Source organism: Drosophila santomea, chromosome 2L (assembly GCF_016746245.2).
Source record: "Drosophila santomea strain STO CAGO 1482 chromosome 2L, Prin_Dsan_1.1, whole genome shotgun sequence".
NCBI classification, from domain to species: Eukaryota; Metazoa; Arthropoda; class Insecta; order Diptera; family Drosophilidae; genus Drosophila; species Drosophila santomea.
The window spans coordinates 17,080,610-17,102,079 of record NC_053016.2 but is presented as its reverse complement, the minus strand read 5'-3'; the positions used below and the strand labels follow the sequence as shown (position 1 = coordinate 17,102,079).

The following is a 21,470-nucleotide window of genomic DNA, read 5'->3' as shown; positions in this document are numbered from 1 at the left end:
AATGGAGGTTGTGTCGCTCGCAGAAGAAAGAGGGATTTGGGGAAGAGGGAGTTTTGGGCTGTTTTTGGCTGCTTTTTAGCAGGGTAACGTGGCCAAAATAATCAATAATGCGCCGGCACTAAGTCATGGAATTGAACTTATTTATGCAACATTTATTTACGCACACACACAGAGGGCGCATAAAAAGTTTTGCCACTTGGCTCTGTTGATCCTGGTCGACTGCACTGTTTTGGGGTTGTTGCTGCTTTTCCTGTCGGGGGTGTTCGGCAAAACGTGCAATTTTCTTAAAAATTACACACGATTACACATGAAATACAACGGCTGATATATTATGGTGCGGCCAAGGGTTAGGGTGCAAATGGAAAGGGAACTGTAAGTTGGCGTCATAAGTTTGCAAGGTGTGTCCTCGATGGAAGAAATTAACCAGGGATTACTAATGCTTATTCGAAATTTGTTTATTTTGTTTATCTTAAATTGAGAAGCAAACAATCCGGATGAACATTAATAGGTGAGAATAGGTGGGAAACAGGCAATACATATTGGATATACATATGTATATGCTTCAGATACGCTCTAGAGATAAAGATAAGTGATATCTTGATTTGCTTATTCTTTTGAAAATTGATATTGGTCAGAAAATCCTTTGTTTCCCATTTTCCACTGAAGGACTAAAAACAATGGGCACTTGCGATGCGGTCAGTGGTATCCAGTCAGCCAACTGGCTTTCATGAGCGCGTTTCATTCATTCGACAGCCATTCCCCACTCAAATCATTAAAAAAATAATAATAATAATGAAATTTGCGTGATTCAAGCGGAGCACGCACTAGGCCATGCAAATAGCAGCAACAACAATCGCCGGAGGCGTTCTCAATACAACAGCAACAACAGCTACCATAAACACATGTGCAGTAAACGCCCCCGGAGAAAATGCAAAAAGCGGGAAAGGAAGTCAAAGTCAGGCCCGGCTGAAGCTGAAAAATCAACCCTCTCGTGGCGCGAGTCCTTCGTCCTTCCTGCACACTCACACTCACACTCACACTCGCTCTTGCCCAGACATTGTCCTTAATGCGCAGCGTAATGAGTTATTCGCATTTTTTCCTGCTTTGTTTCGCCCAGCTGACTCCCCTGATCGCCCACATTTGGCGATTTTAATTCATTTAGAGCAGGAAATAATAATGAGAAATAATGGGAGGCACTGGCGTAATAAAGGTAGAACTTTAAATGCTCTGTAAAATGGTGATTCACTCACTTTGGGATAACTAACTACAGAACGTATTTCTTAACTGTATCACATTGTGTTAAATGAGTGTTTTTCTTTCAAAATCAAATCAAAAATCATATAAGAATTGTAGGGCTCGACACCTGAAGGTAACTTTAAGTCAAAACTAGACTTAAATTACTAGCACATGTTTCTCCAATAGTAACGGGTCTTTAATGTCAAACACACTCAACTTAAGCCAGTAGCTTTATTAGCCCACATACTTGGTGCCGACTCCGGAATACCCTCGCCAGGGAGCTCCTCGAGTGGGTCGAGAGTTGCATGTCCCGTTCCGTGCTGCAGTCGCATAATCTAGGGGTAACGCGGAGCGGAGTCCTGGGAACGGGCAGCAGGATTGCACCCTAGCCGCACACGACATCTAGACATGAGAGCACAAAACATAATTTCGCTAAATTAGCGAAAAACAAAAGAAGTGCCAGCAGGAAGGCGGCCCGCTCTGCTCTGCTCTGCTCAGTCCAGCAGCAGTTTGAGCTTCAGCTCCAACTCAGTTCATTTCGAATCCTTCCGTCCGTTAGCGTTCGAAGTGAAAACTCCCCAATTGAGCACGCACCAAAATCATTTGCGGAGTCAACTCCGGGGGTGAAGCGGCCATAATCAACGTCTAAATATTTGGTAAAACGTAGAAAAAAAGAAAAAGAGGGAAAAAATTGGATTGAAACCTGCATTTTGGTGCCGGGCAACGGACAAGGGGCAACGGACAACTAATTATAAAATTTTGCAACCCCCGAATCGGAGCGGAAACCCTTTTTGGCGAACTGCATGTGTCCCGGGGTAAGTGATTGTGTACGTGCTCATTATGGAAATTTCTTGCTTTCCCAATTTTATTTTTTTATTTCTGCAGCTCTGCGGCGGTGCAAAAATTAATGCAAAGACCGCAGTCGGCGGAGTGGGTCGTTAATGACACGAAGCCGAAATGTGGGAGGGGACTTGGCAAGCGATTCGCTTGACAAAGGTTTATTGGGGCTTTGGCACATGCGATACGCGATTATAATTAGAATTTGGCTGCGGGGTGTTGCACTGCACATGGTCAAAAGGACCTCGTGCGGCATGACATGACCATTCCGAGGGTGGTTCTACATATCTGGGGGGTTGTAAAGTGTTTTTATTCTGGCCGCGGGGCAAAGTGTTATGGTAATCGAATTTTGAATCGATTAACCGGGCAGCAGTCCTTCCGCAGCGGGTGTACGTAAGTCACTTAAAATGGCTGGCTTATTTGCACGAGTTTTGTCTTTGAGTACGCTTCAAGTCCTCACCGATCCTCACCGTCTAAAGCCCAGTCTTTAACTCACACATTCAATACATTCGAGCGCAGCTGTACAATTAAAATTAATCGCACTTTACAGATAGCTAAAAGAGCCTCATAAAAATAATGGCGATTTCCAATACTCGTAAAACTACAGTCATAATCGATAGCTTTTTATACTTACTAAATACTTGTTTTACATTTTTGGGCCTACTCAAAAATGTTTAATTATTTATTATATATTTTTTATATATATATATATATTTATTTAATTATATATTATTTTTATGGAATGTGCAATCTTAGGTTAATTAAAATTGAGCAACTTAAGTAAGCCTTAAGTGTGCTATAAAAGTCTAGCGTTTCCCCGATTCCCCGATTACCGATAACACTTAGAAATGCATCAAAATTCAGACACTACCATTACCATTTGCATACCCGTAAAATGCCGCTCTCTAATGAGCTGCACAATGTGGAAAATCATCTAAATGGCCGCAGTCCATCGACTAAGTTGCATTCAAATTGAGTCTTTAAGCGCTTTATTAACCACCGATAAAGTAGGACGCGGGAAGTCGGGGGAGTGCGAATTAAATCCAGTGTTGCACTTTGCATGTGCCCTTTGGCGAGTGCAATTAAGCGGAAGGAGACGGCAATATTGTGTGACTGTACCTGCCCGTCCGACTGCACGGTAATTTATTATTTATTTATTATAATTATTTATTTGCTTGACGCGGTCGCTTATTAAAAGCTACTTACAGTCCCGCCAGCGAACAATGGGTCAGGCCATTAGGAGCCACCACTTCCACCCCTTCCACCAACCCCTCCCCGTCAAAACAACCATATAACTTGGTCATAATTACTGCAAGTTGCAGTTTGCTCATTGCGAAAACATTCCACTTGATATGCCGGCCACGTAGCTGCACGCACCGCTCGCTAGATGGCGCTTGTATGGTATGGCATGTCATTTGTTTATGACAGCTAACCGCTCATAATCAAGAGGGGTTATAAATTCGCCAGAATATAAGCTGATTATAAGCTGATTGCGAGTGTGTGGGTGTGTGGGGTATGGGCGGGGGACTTTTTAATTAACTTGAGTTAAGGGGAAAGTCATATGCGGAGCCAACGGCTGGATAATGGCCGAGTTCAACTGAGATAAGGACTGTACTTATTAGTTTTGCCCTGCATGCAAAACTAACGGATGGAAAACGCAGTCAGGGCCGTTTGGAAGTGAAATTTTTGATTTCAATTGAAATAAATTTCCATTAATATTTGTTAATTGTTGGTTAAGTGAAAGAGGGAGTGGGGGAGAAGAAAGCAACAATCGTTATATTTGCTAATTGAGATTTGACCTGATGATATGGCGAAATGAGCACAACAATAATAACTAACGATGAGCGAAATTGACGTCAACAAAAAGTTGTTGCTAGAAAGAAATTCTGTGAAAGTATGTTAATTAATGGAGGAGGAACAGAAGCAAGCGGGATGGAGCAAGCAGGAGGAAGAGTTTATACGCAACAATAATTGACTTTTATAGCGAATTTTAATTTTCACTTGGAAACTGGAAAAAATTGGGTTTAAGGAACAAAGCTGGAAAATACGATTCATTAGGTCGTATGCAATACAATCTGCAGCCAGATGATGTAAGACGGTTGTTCATTTGCGTATAAGGGAAGAAATTAGAATTCCGAGCTGCCATAGGATCAACATCCTCGAAAGCTCGTAGTTTATATTTCAAATATACACTTATTATTATACAGATCAATGGAAAGTGTAGTTAATTTATGTAATTACTCTATGCAGGCGTTTTTATGGTTCTTACCACACAACCTTTGATTGGGCGACGATTGTCTTGGTAAACATCATCAAGCGATCGCAGACACCTTTCCATTATGCAAAGGCCCATAACTAGATGCCCAGATTTAAAGTGCTCCACTCCATGAGCATGGGCAATGAGCCTCGCGGCATTCGGCAGAAACCCACTGTGAAACAACGCCCAGCACTTGCCGCTCAGCAGACGCAAGAAATAGGGGCACGATCGGGATCCCGTCCCGTTACCCGTTACCCTTGCCTGTAATTTGTGCCCAGAGTGGCAACAAAATCAAATGGCACGCATGAAATTAAAGTTTAGGCGCGCAAAAATTTATATGTGCGACGCCGTGTGCCAATTAATGTAAATTACGCGACGGCGACGACGGCAACACGACACCGACAACGGCAACAGCAATGGAAATTGCAACTGCGACTGCAACACTGCAGCGATATGGCAACGCCGTTGGGCCGCAAATGTGGCCCCCAAGGGGCGCACCACGCAACTTTTTGAAAGTGCGCACAACAACGCCTGCAAGAAATTAGCGCCTGAAAGCATTGCAAACATTGTAAAATATTATTAAACGCGTCAATTTGTTGCCGTCAGTCGGCGAGGCGACTCAATCTCAATCTCGGGGGCTCATTAAGTGCGTGACGGCCCCGACTGATGCATAAATGCATGAGGCCAACTAAATCGGTCCGGGCCAACTGTACCTAAAGCGCCGCAGATGGCGCAGAGCAAATAGATCACTCGTTTCAGCATTACATTTGTTTTAAAAGGTCTCAGTCGATTTCTAACTTATTTATTTTATATATACGGCGGTCAAGATATATTTTAGCCCATTGGATAATAAATATATTATAAATGAATTCAAAACTGTCGGATAGTTATAGTTAAATGTGTGCCAACTGTACTCTCGTTTGATAATTATATTTTAGAACTTGATTATCTAACATCAAGCTCTGCCCGCCGTCCAGCTTATTAAGAGGTTAAATATCTTTGCATTGAACTCGTTTTCGCAATTGCCGTCGACGATATCGTAATATTGCAAAAGACCAATCAACAAAAGTATATTTATTTAAATGAGTCTAAATTACGGCTCATTGAAAACGAATTGTAGAGAGGCATTCTATGATTGGAAATCAATATGGAAACAAAAGCGGAACGAATACGTAAATTAATAAAATCAGAAATCAGTGAAAAACGGCCAGTAAATGTTCAATTTATGTGACAATAATTGAGGCAGGCAGGGGAACTATGACGACAATGAGCCGCAGAGGGGAAGAAAATGAAAAGAAATAACCAATCAGGGCCATATTAATCAATCTTTAATGAAAGTAATTTAAATGTGTTAATTTTTGTTCAACGTTCCACTATTGTTTTGCTGCTGGTGGCTGGTGGTGATTTCTTGGAAGTTGAAGGAGCCAACGGCAAGTATGAATCTACATCTCCTCCAGTATCTTCAATTAAATAAGGCGTCATAAATGACGCAATCAAGACTCGTTTTGCTCCTCAATTATGCCTATGCCTGGCCATAATGCCAATTAATCAACTGCGGCAACACAATACATATTTATTAATAATCAGTAAAAATAATTTAGCCAATTAACAGCAACAACATTCCATGCACACTGCTGCTCTAGTCAGAAATCACAGAAAACTCAATAGCTCGCAACATAAAAAACTCCGCTCGGCGGTCTTTGTCGGAATACTTTGTCCAATACTGTTGCAATTGTTTCCAGCGGCGTTTGTGGAAAGACATTTTTGAGTTGGACAGATATAATAATTGTAAGTAGAATTCAAACCAAGACAGGCAGGCCAAAGGGGTAATTAAGTGAAGTGGCATGAGGCCCGCACTTTTGAGGGAGGCACTTTGTTTATTTGGCTCTCCAAATTTATAGACTCTTTGATTAATCCCTGCCAAGAGAAAATGCACTGTTAGGAGATTCGATTTCAGCTTGCCAAGTAGCGGGGGTAATAAATTACTATAGATAACTAGTTGGATTGAATGAGAAACCAAAATGTAAAAAGCAGTTCCAGTGATATTACACTAAATATTGTTGAAGAACTGTATTTGACAATATTAATACAATATGGTTACTAGCCAAAAAGCAGTACTTAAATAAATGGGTGTCCCTATCTAAAGGGCTAATTCGGAGAATTCCTATCTGACACATGTCCCCGCCGCAAAGCTGTCTATCTCCGTTCGTCATTATATCGGTCTCTGTTGCACTGTTTGGTGCCAGTCAATGGAAAATTGATCAGAAATTATTGCCAATTGAGCGCCAAAATCGCTGGCACACAGCACACATGCAAAGTTCGCCAGTATATACACAGTACACTGAAATTTGCGCTCATTTAGGCTCATAAATTGCAGTCAAGACATGGATATTCGAGTAGACCCCAACAGAAAGAGACGGAAGAGTCAACAAGAAAGAGAGAGAGAGAGATAGAAAGAATGAGAAAGGGGGGAGGGAGAGGCAAGTATCGCATTTGGCATTCCTTTGCCAATAGAAATCAGCTTTATTTGAGGCTTTTTACATGCCAAAGTTGCCATACTCGCAGTGGTATTGTTGGATTTCTGCGGCTGTTACCGTTTATTAATTATACCAGCTCCAGTTTTCCGCTGCTTTATGCAGCTTTATGGACTGACTAGGTCGTGAATTTGAAATTATGCTAAATTACATATGCAAGTGTTGATGCCGGTAATGAAAAGTCGGTCGAAACGCTTCGGATTGGCTGCAATCTCAGGGCAATTACACATACGCAGCGTTGGCCAGATCTATAATTGCCAGCAATAAAGCCGGGACTCATTTAGATAACTTATTCCTGTTCCGAGCCCCGCCATCTGGTTCTGAATTCAGAGAACGGGGGCACCCTTCTTCCCCTTCCCAATCGAATCGACCAACCCTGGCCACAACGCACACACACACAAGCACACACACCTGCGGAGAGAGAGAAAATCAAGTCAGCGGCATAACAGAAGCCCAGCAGCAGCAGACAAAGGCCGACGTCACTCGAATGTACAATGTACTATACAAGCATGAATTTCTGGCGAGTGATGCGCGAAAAAAGCGGCCACAGGCGCCGTGACATTGCTGCCAACTTATGAAGTTGTAAGAGCCGCTGCTTAGCGTCTCGGCCATGGCAGAGAAACCAAACTTGGCCCAAACAGGCGGCGCAACAGGCGGCGGCAACTGCGACAACCGCAAACACGGCCAAAGCGACACAATCGGCCGGCGCCTCCACTTTGGCTAAGAGCAGCAGGCGCTCAGCACTCGGAAAACATCGCCACATGACCGACGGTGGAGCGTGCGCGCCGGAAAAAGCTCGCTGGGAAAAGCCCCCCCCAGATACCCCCACCCACAAGAGGTTGTGCTTATGCTGGCGTTGCTGTTGTTGTTCTTGGCAGTGGTGGTGGGAGGTGGAAGTTGAGGCGGAAAATCGGGCAGATGAAGTCAAACAGATTTGAGCAAGTGATTGCACAGAGGAGCGGAATGATGCGGCGATAAAGTGCCACGAATGGGGCGGCTACTTTTAGAACTAAGTGGCAGTAGTTCGTTTGTTATGTCTGATTGTTTTCTATTAGCTTAATAATAGTGTATTGGTACCTCAAGCAAAAAGGGGTTTTTGTAAATACTAATGTTAACTAAATTAATTTAATTATTGAATTTAAATCTGAAACCTTTTTATTTTTAGCGATTAATGAGTCAAACAAAATTAATTTCAGCCTTATAATCGTAGTTCATTTAAAATATAGATTCTTATGACTATTTTCCATTCAATTTCAACTTGAAACATGCAACTCGATCCCCGAAGAGCCGCCAATGCACTTAGAAAAAACACTCAAGAGACTTCCACTGAACACCCATTTTTTGTAAACAACCAGACACACTTTCGTCCCCTTAAAGTTAACAACCTCTATTAGATACAACCACTAAGAGAAAAATTACAGACACTTGGTAGACACACAGCAGAAGTCAAAAGGAAATACAAAGAGCGCTACAAAAAGGGAAACCTACACTTTTTGGCAACCTCTTTCAACTTTGGCAAATCTCCTTGGAAAATAAAACACGACCAAGTTGAAGAAACAAGCACTCCTCACGCCGATGTTTAACATATAATTTTGGCACACGACCTGGCAGAGAAAAAAGAAAAGGCTGTGGCACACTTGTACCATTGATGGGGAATGGGGAAAAGGCAGAGGGACTGGATGGATGAAGGGACTCAACAGGTTGCTTCTGTCGCCATCCTCAGAAAACTTCCTTTTTCTATGTGCGACTGGATGGGTGTGCTTGTGTGTGTGTGAGAGGGTGTCTGTTTTGGCCCTTTTTGTGAATGAGCTCATAAAACGTTTTTCTTTTCACAGCGCCCGGGTGTTGATGTCGTCGTTGTCGTTTGTAGGTTGTACGTTGTACGTTGTACGTTGTAGGTTGTCCCATGTCCGTCCGTCCCTTTTCAGGACTGGTGACTGGAGACTGGCGACTGGCGTGCGGCCCAAGTTGCTCTTTAGTTTTCAATTTTTTGCCTTTCAGCTCGGTAGCTGGCTTGGCTTTTGTGCTGCCTTTGGCCCAAACCGACCACCGGGGAGCTGCCTTTGATAGTCTCGGTTTGGGCCAGTCCGCTGCTCGTTTTGATTAAGTGCGAAACAATTAAGGCGGCTTCTGCTGCTGCTGCTGTTTACGTAGTTAATCGGGCCGGGGTCACCACGGGATGTGGGAAGTGGGAGGTGGGATGTGGGAGGGTAACACGGGGGCACGACCCCAAAACAGCTGCTCTGGCTAACCGAGCTAACTGCTTGTGGTTGCTCCGAGCGTAGAGGAGGTGTGTTTCGGCACTAATACGGAGAAAAATAGGATTGGCTAAGGTTATAGTTGAGGGAAGAGACCAATTGCACTACGTGACTATTTCCAATGTTTTCCAGAGTTTAAAAAATCAATCAATCAAACAAAATTAATTTGAGCTGCACCATGATAGCTCCATCTTATTATCTTGTAAACTATATTATGAACCATTACTATAATATGACTATTATCTTTTATCGGCAATGTGAAATTTATATCCGTAGCAGCATAGTGCTGCCTTTACATACCAATCAAACATCTCATTAGCAACTAAATCAGCATGGAAATCCTTTCGCCCTGGGCCTTATCACACTATCACACTTTGTTGGCTGCTGCCAACACCAACGCAACGCCAGAACATGATTCCTTGCCATCTGCTCTCCGCAGACTGCTTAGCCACTTTAGCCATAAAAATATAACACCTGCTTATCTAGAATGCCACCCGGGCGCAAAGTCCCCAAAATCCACCCCCCCTTTGGGGCAAGAGCAAAGCCACAAGCCTGAAGGCAACCGAAAACATTTCTCAAAACGAGGCTAAACGGGAAGGCAGTACTGAGATGGGGTTGGGTTTGCATGGTTTGGGCACTGACCTAGCCCCCCGTAGAATGCTTGAGCCAACAAATACCGTAGAAACACTTATACGGAATTCCTCAACGCCTGGTAAACCAGGGCTGGGGCGTAAAATCCACCCCATGAAGCAACCCAGGCCAAACCCAAGCCCGAAATTCAGAGACAAAAAAAAGAGTGGCGCAAGCCAACAGAACGAAAAGCAGAGCAAAGTTTCGAAAGTCGTAGCCAAGGGCCGACGGCAAATGGAGACGTAACCCAAACTCCGGTGAATCTTGGGAAACATTTAACGGATTTTCTGAGGGGGCGTTAGTCGTTTTACATGCATTATCCTGGCCAGAAACCAAAAGCGCTGCAAAAAAGTGTTGACATTAAAATAATAATTTTAATTGCCTCAAATAACACAAAGGTCGGCGGTGACCCTCGCACAGGGATGCAGCACATCCGAGCTGGGAGTGTGTGAGCGTGGTCTGCTTAAACACAAAGGGTAATTAACATTTTTCTTTTCGTCCGGGTCCTGGCCGAAGGATAAGCAGCTTGTTTAGCCCGGCCAAAGTCAAATGAGCAAAAAAAAAATACAAATGGCAGCGGAGCACAAAAAGGACCGGGCACACACATCACACATCACACATCACACATTACGTGGGTTCGTATGGGAGTTCCTTTTTTGCGGTTTCGCATTTGGTTTAACTTAGCTGGTAAGTACCCCCAGGTTCTTGGGTGGCCCTCTGGATTCTGGTTTCTGGATTCTCGTTTCTGGATGCGGGATCCCGGATTCAGTCGACCGCCTTTCAACACCTTCAACAAAGCGTGAATTAAGTGCTCGAGATTTTCTGCACTTAATACAACAAATTTACAGCGGCTCCGTGCAACATGTGCCATGCCCCTTCGCTCGTCACCCTGCCACCCCGCACTCCTCACTTCTCACTCCAACAAGCTAATTGCGCAATTATCTCGTTTTGTGGAACATCTGTGCAACTGTGTCGCGTCTCATTAAGTACGATCTGACTGCTCAAATGCCCAAAAGGCCGTGCGGACGGACAGTTGGAGAGAAATTGTTTAATTGCTTTAATTAACAATAGCAATAAGTTGACGAAGAATATTGAAACGAAACATCAAATTGGCTGAAACTTAGACCGAAATTCCTGGTCTGAACAGAGTAAGGATCATACTTGATAATATATGCATCTAAAATTGGAATGGGGTTTCACTGTTTACTTCACAATTTTAGTGTTGCAATCATATCTGGTCATATCGTCAACATTCGTCGATACAAAAAACGTTAGCCATAATAGAGGGAGAATCATTTAAAAAGATTTCGAAGTACCTTAAGATTCTCAAAGTAAATTAAAACAAAATGCAATTCTAATTGATCAGCAAGACAAAAGTTTACATTTAAATAAAATTAGACAATTATGCTTCTAAACCGAATTTGTCTATCGGCATAATTACCCAAACACGACAGACTCGCATTACAGCTATCGTTTATCTAGCATCTTTGACAATCCATCCATCAAGCATGATTGAATCCACAGAACAACCCCGAATTTCCGAGTTTAGTTCCTCGGTACTCCATTTCCATATTGCTATACACGCAATGGCAACGCGTGAATGGTAAAGTAGTGTTTTTAATAGCTAATTGAGCAAAATACTTTATGGAAGGGAATTAATTATAGTTTCATGTTTTTTGACTACGAAAATTCGGCCTGTTTCACATAGCTTCTCAATGTTCACGCAAAAGCATAAATTGTTTAATTGCTAATTAAGAATAGGAAACGGGCAACAAACGATAAATGTAATGAATTAGAAGGCGAATCGAAGGCAGTTGACATTATTTCAGTTCTAGCGTGTGACAATTCGCATTAATTACAAGAAATGCTCCAAAAAATAAGCCATTAAGAGGGCCATTCGAGTACATAGACGATTTCCCGGGCGGGGGACTCTGAAATGGCGAAATGAAAGTGCGCAGCGGAGATCCCCCGACTTTCCGCATTTGGCGTGTTTTAGGCTGCTGCCGCCGCAGTTGCTGCTTGGACACTTGTGACATTTTCTTAATTGAAATGATGCGCGTTCGTTGATAAAATTTCGTAGCCTCCATATACGAGGGTCTATATGTGCTCATACGAGTATATGTACGGAGCCACTTGGACACTCTCCTGCACGTTTTGCTGATGATTATTATTACTCTTCATTATTGTTCATTATTAAATGAGCGGCGTGTGTGCGTGTCTTTCGCTTTTGTGTAGGCTTTGTGGCATTTGCGGCATGCAACGTCTTATTTTGGTGGATCGGCGAAAAGTGAGCCAATCCTCGCAAGATCATCTCCAAATGGAATCGCTCAGAAAAGCATGTTAATCAAAATAATTGCGGATAGTTGCGATCTTTGTCCCATATATTAAGTAAAAACTAAATATCAAGGAATTCATGAATGTGCGGGTTCTATTATTACTTTAATAATAGTGATATTGAATAAATTAAAGAAGAGTTGATTTATTTTCAAAAGTTATTAATTTTAAGCATTTTTAAAAGTTGCTCCCCACGGAAGTTTACGAATTTACAATATTATCATTGAATGTTTTGTTTCTACTTTATTTGCATATAAGTGGTCATCTGAAACTCGTGTACAAAATAATCGCATGGATTTCCTTTGATTCGCCTTATAGTCGACTAGGCAATGCATTTTCGATTGCAATGGCAGTCGGAGAAACACACTTCCTGCACTTTCGCCACCGCCACCCTGAATGTTTTAGGGCAATAAAATCTCATTTTATGTGTGCGCAAGTTTGCAAATTGGCCACACATCAAAAACAGAAGTGAAATCCTTTCAAGATGCCTGGTCCGACCCGAGTTCGCCTCATTTGGCCAACTTCAAAACTTCAATGCCTTTGCGGGGCATAATTATTACTTTAATTATGCTTAATTAAAAGACCGCCCACACGGGGGCGTGGCCGAGGCAGCTGTCCAGAATGCACGGCACATAATTAAGCGTTTTGCTTTGCGGATTTTCTATCTTTCATTTTTACGATTTGCCTACGTTAAGTGACAACGTGACGTGATCGTTGGATATATGTATCTTTTCTTTTTTGTTTGCGGGGTTCGGGAGGAAATTGCAATTCTCCGCTGGCTTTTGGATATTTTTAATGAGTGTGTGTGGTGTGTGGTGTGTGATAGTCGCCTCCTTGTTGATTTGTCTGTCCCGCAGTCGGTTTGTTGTTTTTCCGCTTCTGGTGCCGCTGCAATTTTATGCGTTCGTCATCCGTTTGCCATAAAAAAGAAACATCCACTGCAGCAACAACATTTAATTTTTAATTTAATATCTAATCATTTTCCGTCGACGTTGATTTTCTTTTTCACAGCTATTTGTGCATTAAAAGCTGTCGCAATGCATTTGACCAAAGACCCGCGCAACTAATGGCTTTTCCTGATTTGTCGAGGATGCCACTCCAAATAGTAAAAATCCTTCACTAAATTTAATGAGATAATTCACTTTCGCAATCAAACGAAGCCGAAATTTTAGTGGAAAATATTATGTAACACTCATCGTAAAATCGTAAGTAGTAGATTTAGAATTTAAAGTGGAATCGAAGGCATTGTCGGATCGAAGATTATAAAATGCCGACGGCTTTTTCCAAACACTTTGGACTCAACTATTAGATGTCAAGATTTCTAAACACTTTGGATTTTGCTCGTGTAAATCCAGGCTTCAATAATTAAATAACAAAAATGTATATAGAAACATTGTTGCATAATTTGATTATAATTTAAACTAGTAAATACTACATATCTCGTTATATTGGCTAAGCATTTAACCAGCCATTTTTAAACGTAAAACTTTATAATAATTATAAAATCAACAATGGTAATTTAAGACACTGACTTTTAATCAAAATCATGCGTGAAGAGATCCGAATCTAATGATTGTAATTTCTGCAACGAAAGCCGCTGAAGTACGTGGAAACCTTAAAGTTAAATGCACCTCATTAGGCCGTAGTATGCACCCGCTGAATGTCATTCCAGAGTTTGGCCATTGCATCTGTGTGGCCGGCCACTGCAACTGCGACTGCGAGCCCAGTTAATTCTCGCTAAATAATTGCCGGCGATAACGAGGCGTGTAGAACGTGTAGCTGGGAGCAGGGCAGTGGCAATAGCAAGCTCTGCTTGGCAACGACAATGGAACAGGCAACAAAGAGACTAAATTCTGTATTAATTTGCAATTAATGCAGCTAATTATATTTAATTAAATGAGCGGGCCGCGCTAACAATGCACTGCATAGATACGATTTCTACTCGGATGCCGATGAGGGGTGGTGGGAATCAGCGGGATCGCTGGGATCGCTGGAATCGGTGGGCAGCAGGGATCCAGAGTGGGGCAGGGGGCTCCAAGTAGGGCTTGGGTAGTGGGAAAAAATGTAGCGCAGGTTGGTGCGGCTTTGAAATGAAACTGATTATTACAATTGTTGTTACGCCCGCTGGCGCTGTTGTTAGTGCGAATTGTGCGCTGCTGCTGCTGCTGCTGTTTATTGTATCTCATAGATACGTTTAGATTATTTTTGCAAAAATGACACTGAGCCACCGGCGAGTCAATTGTAATACGTTTTAGTAATTTTTCGTGGGGTGGCAGCAGTCGCAAGGCTCAGCACATTAAACTATTTATGTGTAGAGTTTCATTCTGATTTCGTTTTGGCGATCGTTTGATGAGCCTCATTGTTGCAAATTGCTACTGTCCACTGCCGTCGAGCCGTATTATTAGTTTGTTTATGGCTATTTATTATATTTGGTTTTATTATTAGACACTCGCAACTATTTTTGAGACCCTCGCTAAGTTTGCTCATGCACATGCCCATGCTCATGCTCATGCCGGTCCAACGATAATGCTGATGTTGATAAAATTAACGTTAATTAAAGTTATTAACCGCCTGCAGCGAAATCGCATCAATTCATTGGTTTTTGCATACTACCATGTCAGGGTTGAGATTTACATAAAAACTGCATTTGGCTGTTTCGAACACTATTCGAGTGAGCGAAGTGCGTGAGAGCCTAAAAAGGTTTGATATTTCTAACTTGATAATGATGATGAGCACTTTACTTAAATGATTTTTTTATTAAGCCCCATTATTTGGTTTTAAATTTTGGGGTTGAGTGGTTTGCAAAAATGTTCAGTTTTGTGGAACTTTTAAGTTTTCTAGTAAGATGTAAATTATTCGATTTTTTCACTATTTTTAATTTTTGTCTGCTATAAGAGACAATAAAACTTCCACCCAACTAACTACATGTATCTGTATATTTTATTAAATCAGGCAATAAAATATATATTTACCAATCTGGCGTATAAGTTAAATAAATGCCCTTAGCTTGAGTGACTTTTGATTAAAAGTTGTAAAGTGCCTCTAAAAATGTGAAATATATTTTACAGCTCACACTTCCGGACAATCACATGTCATTACAATAAATATATGTAAATGTATATTAGTTCTATTTATCTAAAATATACATGATGTACGTTTTCTAAACAACATCCCACTAAAATTATAATATGTATTAAATAATACACGATAACGAAAAAAGCTAAAATCAACTACTTAGCGATATTTACCGTTATTTAGATATTCGCAAGCGGTTGCCAAAATCGACGAAGGAGTTGTTATGTTCCAATAGCTTTTCTCCAATCCTGTTTTTCATTCACCTTTTAGTGGTCGTTTGGATTTGACGTGAAATTTCTTAACTCTTATCACAAATGAGCACTGTATTCAAAGTATTCATGAGTACTTATGAGTAACAACGAGTATCTGACAGATGGTTATCACCCACGCACTTCAGATGAGACGATCGCTACGCGCCAAAAATTCGGAGCTGAGCAGTTTCGAAACGGATTTAAAAATCGCGGAGCTACGGATGTACAAAACACTTGGGGCTCAAAAGTTGCAGTGGCAGCTGTTAATGATGAATCGTGGGCACACGCCGAAGTTTATTTGCTTGGGTATTGTATGTTGCACTTTGGTTGTTTGTTTGTTGCACGAGTCGAGGGGCGTCCAAGATATATGTGGCCGTTCGTTGCGATTCCGGTTCAGATCAGCCGTCGTACGTTCAGGCGCAGCGTCGTCCGTCGACTGAATGAACGTGTGGCGCACGAGCGGCGCTTTGGACCCCCAGCAATCGCAATCATCAGCATAAGTAGCAACAGAAAGGAGCAGCAGCAACAACAGCAACAGCAACAACAGCAACAAGAGCAACAACATCGGCAAACACGAGCAAACAAAACGAAGGCAAGGAACCCGAAGCCGCAGGCCCAGCTCAGCGGGTGCGAGCGAGAGCGCGACAGGGGTCTCTCTCGCTCACCGCCTCTCCTTCTCTCTCGCTCTGGCTCTCTCTGTCGCTCTCTCACCCACCCCCTAGCCCCACTGGCGGTGCAGCGACGCCGGCAGAGCGCCGACTGCGCAGGAGCAGCAACGGTATATATGCAATTTGCTTGGCGCTGTTAAAATAAAAATAATGACGTCATTAAGCGCACAAATGAGCGGCGCTGCTGCCGCAGTCGACGGCGACCGCGACGCCGACGCAGGCTGAGCTTATAACTGTTGTTCTGAGAAGGAGAAGTTGCACACTTGACGAAAAACGAGCACTTAACGACGGCGAGGCAGAGATAGAAAGAGAGGGAGAGCAGGCGTGCGAGAGGGAGAGGGCGCGAGTGTGGGTGAGCGCTTTTGTGAGCGAATTTTGAGCATTTATCACAGCCAAACATTGCACTTCTTACACCGCACCGTTCGGTGTGAATGCATTTAGATTATACATATACCCCTCTATGGAGATGGGCAAAATAATATTAAAAATCGTGAAAGTTTTTGAACTAATAATTGCTGGGTCTCATAAACCAAACCTATGATATGCATCAGCAGACGACTTGTCAAATGCTCCAAAATTTCACCCCGTCTCGAGCCTTCGACAACTATTGCTGTGCATTAATAATTTAGCCTTCGATCCGCAGAGCAGAGCCAATGCCAAAAGCTCCAGTCACTCAGCTCGTCGGTCAAAAGCCCACTCGAAAGCCAGGACCCTCTCGCTGTTACTGCAGCCCTCCTGCCCTCCTGCCCTCCGCCCTCCAACTCCCAACCACCCACAATGTGACGTGTGCCGTGTCCACTGAACCACACCCCTCCACCCCCTTTTGCAACGGGCCGAACCGCTTCCAGAAAACCGAAAAGTGCCAATAAATATGGAAACGTTTTGCCTTGTTCTGCCCACTCTTCCTCCCACTCTTCCATCCCATTTCTCTTCCATCCCTCTCTGCCACGTCTTCTGCTCCTTCTTCGGTACTCTTTCAGCTCCACTGTGAAAAACTTCACCAAAGTTCAGCGTAACGCTACAATTAAATTTATATTTATGTTGGTTCTCACTTTGGGTAAAATAAAAATATTCCTTTAATTAGGATTTAAATTGTAAAAACATAAATTTCACTTCATTTAATTTTATCTTCGATTTGTAACAAATATATTTGTAATAACTATAACGCTATATTTATAAACATATATACCTAAAAAACAGCATCTTATCTATTTTATTCATTTAAAATTTTGATATAAAAATCTTTCTGTAACAAATACTGAGTACTTTTTTTTTTATTTGAAGTTACTTAGTATTTTATTAATTATATAAAACATCGCAATGAATACATGTACTTTTTTTATTTAAATGCTAACGCTACTACATTTTCTAAGTGTATCCTTGCTCCTTGGCTACCTTTGCACTAATTCACATTTGATGTTTTGTTGTCTGCGCTTGTTGCCGTTGCCGCTTGCATTTTTCTGGTCAATGAGGTTACAGTCAAGTCACTAGACAAGCCCCCGCCGCAATTCGCACTCCCCCTTCCCACCCTCCAGGGGACAGAAGATGCAGCAGCGACCGGTGCGGTCTACAACCGGTCGAGGCTGTCGGTCAGTCGAGGCTGCCAAACGGGCTGCCCCTGCCGACTCCGCCGCCGTCGGTCCTCCAGTCTGGCCACCCACCCGCCTCGACGACTATCGGAGGTGTCGATGACGTCGTAGTAGTAGTCGTAGGGTCGTCGTCTGGCTGAAAGCCCCTTGAAAGCCCCCAAGGCCCCAAAGTCGCAGCCGGCCTCCCCCAAAAGCAGATTCTGACTGCAACTGCCTACGCCATTTGATGATTTTGTTGTTGCCCCTCCTAATGTGATTTGCTAGGGTATGCACTTAGCCTGTTCGGCTGCCGATCGCACAGATTTCGAAGCCAGAACCATAGTGTAGTGTGCTCGTGTACAGATTTCTACGGAATCGAAAAAGATCTGTGATATAAAGAAGTGGAAATTATTATTATTTATTAAAGGCTAACCTCTACTAACCAATTTTAGGTGTCTTGGTATGCTGTTTTTCTGATATCATACTAGTTATGTAATAATTCACTAAGCTACTGGCACATGCAAATATTCTTTCCGAATGGGAACATAGCGTATTCCCCATTCGGACATCTTAAGAATGGACTTTGGTACATCGTTCCTTCTACTGGTGGCTGATTTTGTTTTTAGCCAATTTTGGTCAATATTTAAGTGCCGCTTGATGCTTCCACTTCGACGGGCACTTCACTGTTTTGATACCCGGTGTCTAGGCCTGGTCCACATCACCTCATCAACTTAATTTTCGGAATTTCAACTCGGACCCTGCTCGCTTTCGTCTCTCTCACACTCCCTCGCTCCGTCTTTGTCTTCCACGTCTAATTTTGTGTTGCATTTTACCGGCAGCTATGAAGCGTATTACCGTTAAATGTTGCACTGTCGACTTGTCGTCTAATTTGCCTCACCCGAGAGGGAAATGGGTGGCGAAAAGTGAGCGGTGGGTGGGGTTCTGCTGCGGCTGCGGCCGAGGATGAGGATGCGGATGCGGATGCAGTGGGCCACTGCCCACTTTCCATCTTGGCTTGATTGTCATTGCAGCTCGCCGGTCTGGCCGGCAAACTGATTAAATTCAGCACGCGCCCTGCGGGCGTCTTGGGAAACTTCTTCCACAGCAAGCGAGATGCCCGAAAAGGGGTTTAAAGGGGGGTTAGGGGGGATGGATGCACACGAAAAACTTTAATGATTCCTTCTCTTTATGAATGAACTATATATACATATATTAAAATCCATTTATTTTATTTGATCGAATGTCATATCAAGATTAAAATTCAACTGGTTATTAGGGAAGAGATTACCAAATTATAGTGGATTCCGAACTAACAGTCATACACATTTGACTTTAAAACATAAGAAATGGAAAAAAATATTCGATATTCAATATATATATTCTCATACACAGAGTCGAAGAATTCCCCGATTTTAAGGATATTTTTTCTGTGTACAAAAAGGAGGTTGCTGTCGGAGCGTGGTGGTAACTCAAAGTCATCAGCTTAGACGGGCCGAAACTAGACGCTCTACATAAATTTGAAATTAACGTTTTCTTGCACATTGTCATTTACCTCTCTCTTTCTCTCGCCGCTACCCATCTCTTTCTGGGCAAGCGCCTCTCCCTCTCTCTGTCTCTCTCGGCCGCTTAGATGCTTTCTGTAATTATCATTTGCCAGTACGTTTGCCTTGGAACACACACGCGGACCAGCGTCTTGGCCTGATCTCAACTTGGCTTTCGGGCGTACTCTATGGCCCCTCCCCCTCCCCCTCATCCGCAGACCGCCCGTAATTAAATGCAAATCTCCCGTCCCCCGAATGCGTCAAATATATGGCCGTAGTGCCACGGGGCAAACTGTGGCCACATTTTCAGCAACGTTCCGAAACTTGTCAGCACCGCTCGGCGGTGCAAGAAAAATGAAGTGAAGTGAAATACTCGAACGTGTATAAACCAAACAACATTAAAATTATCGCCTAGACAAGCCATAAAGACTTGGAGCTGAAGGATCGCCCACGACACCGGATCGGAGATACCCTAGAACTCAAAAGCCATTCGGTTTCTCTAGACAAGAATCACTATTCCAATTGAATATTCTTCAGTTTTTACCAATATTATATGAAGCATTATAAATATTTTTAAATTTTAGATGATCCCAATAGCCTGGTGAAGAAGATAGAATGAAAAGCCTATATATTATAGACAGATTACACGACCAGAGACAGAGAGGGAAGATGCAATGACAGAGAGGGAAGAGTAATTAAGAGCGCTCCAACTTTTTAGTTTTGTTGGATGGCTCTCGTTGAAATGGCTGCTAATTACAAAAGGCATCCTGGCCAGCATCATTTGAGATATTTTTCCATTAACCGGCGACGGCGTCGTCATGCCCATGAAGCTATAGGATTGGGGCAGAGGTTCGAAGGGGACGGTGCATACAAAACATATTAAAATTAACCTGATTACTCCGCAGGCGCTGCCAGCTCTCAGATTGTGGAATTGGAGTCGTGTATGTGTGCATGTGTATCTGGACTTGGAGGAGTTTTGAAAGCCAGGCACAAACTAATTTCAAATAACATAATTCATTCGCTTAGCCAGCGGGGAAGGGGAAGGGGCGGGGAATGAGGCGATGGGGGATTGGGGGCCTTGGCATCAAGGAAAAGACGGCAGCAGCTCTTGGACTTGGCCAAGACTCCCCGACCGGTTTCTTCGGGAGCACCAAATAAGTTGGAGTTTGATCACAAGCCACTGAGAGCGGAGAATGTGAAAAATTTACAGGAAAATGATCAATAATTAAATTTATTTTTTTTATTACCATTACCTTAGCTTTACTAATATTGAATTATTTTAAAATGGTTAAAAGTTATCTTTTTAAAATGATTTTTCTATTTGCTATTGATATATGAAGCCAATTGTTGATTTAATTTTAACATATATTTCGATTTTTAATCATTTAAGCTTTAAGTGTTTATAGAGCCACAGTCATTTTAAAATTATTTAGGAATCGTAAGAATCAGAAAATATACCGAAATATTTTTTTTTAGGTTTAGCATTTGCTCAATGCAATTTTAAAACCGTATAACAAAATATGTTTTTCCAATTGTGTATGCTAGCAAACATTACAGTTTTTCTCTGTGATGGCGGCGATTTACAGGGACCAAACAAAACCTCCAGCTGTCATAACAGGGAAAAGGACGGGTGATAAGAGAGAAAGAGAGAGGCAGAAGCGCAGATTGGTGTGCGAATGCGGAAGGTGCTAACTGACAAATAAATGGACTCCAGCTCCAACCTTACGAATGCTAATTGTTATTGTACTTAAACCTGAAGCCTGCCTCCTGCCTCCTGCGTCCTGCAGTCCCACTTCCATGCCTCCATTATCCCCATTCCCTACAGCATTCCTTACCAAACATGTCCTCAAACTATGCGTCGCCTGCAATAATTTCGCGAGCATAAAAATTTAATATTATTGAATTTATATTGTAGCATTCTACCTTATTTTAACCATGGCTGTTGCTGCCCAGCCACAATAATCGAAACAACAGCATCAATACGGCCAACTGTAACAGCAACTGCATTAACAAGCGCCCAAAGGCTACGCGAAAGCCTCACTATGCCACAATGGGTACAGTGCTCAAATGAATTTTAAAACTTAAATACATAAAAAGTATGGATGTGAGATCCATTGCGATCTATGTGGGATCCGTGTGGTATTTATTGGGGTTCATGTATCGAATATTCACCACCACTAAGGCCGGCAAAATAACATTTGGTAACTGAGCTGCAGCTGTAACTGACTTTAAATGAATATATATTTTTATTGGTACTACATGGACCTACAAATTTAGAAGA

General features: G+C 42.5%; 1 protein-coding gene across 3 annotated transcripts in view; it reads right to left on the bottom strand.

Annotated features, from left to right (window-relative positions):
- LOC120443970 (serine/threonine-protein kinase pakD) overlaps positions 1 to 15,837 on the bottom strand; it is a 68,719-nt gene extending 52,882 nt beyond the window's left edge. For all 3 annotated transcript variants that reach the window (XM_039623439.1, XM_039623440.1, XM_039623442.1), the window contains exon 1: positions 15,335 to 15,837. The gene's annotated coding sequence lies outside the window, so the exon portion shown is untranslated. The remainder of the gene's footprint in view (positions 1 to 15,334) is intronic.
- Positions 15,838 to 21,470: the final 5,633 nt, after the last annotated feature.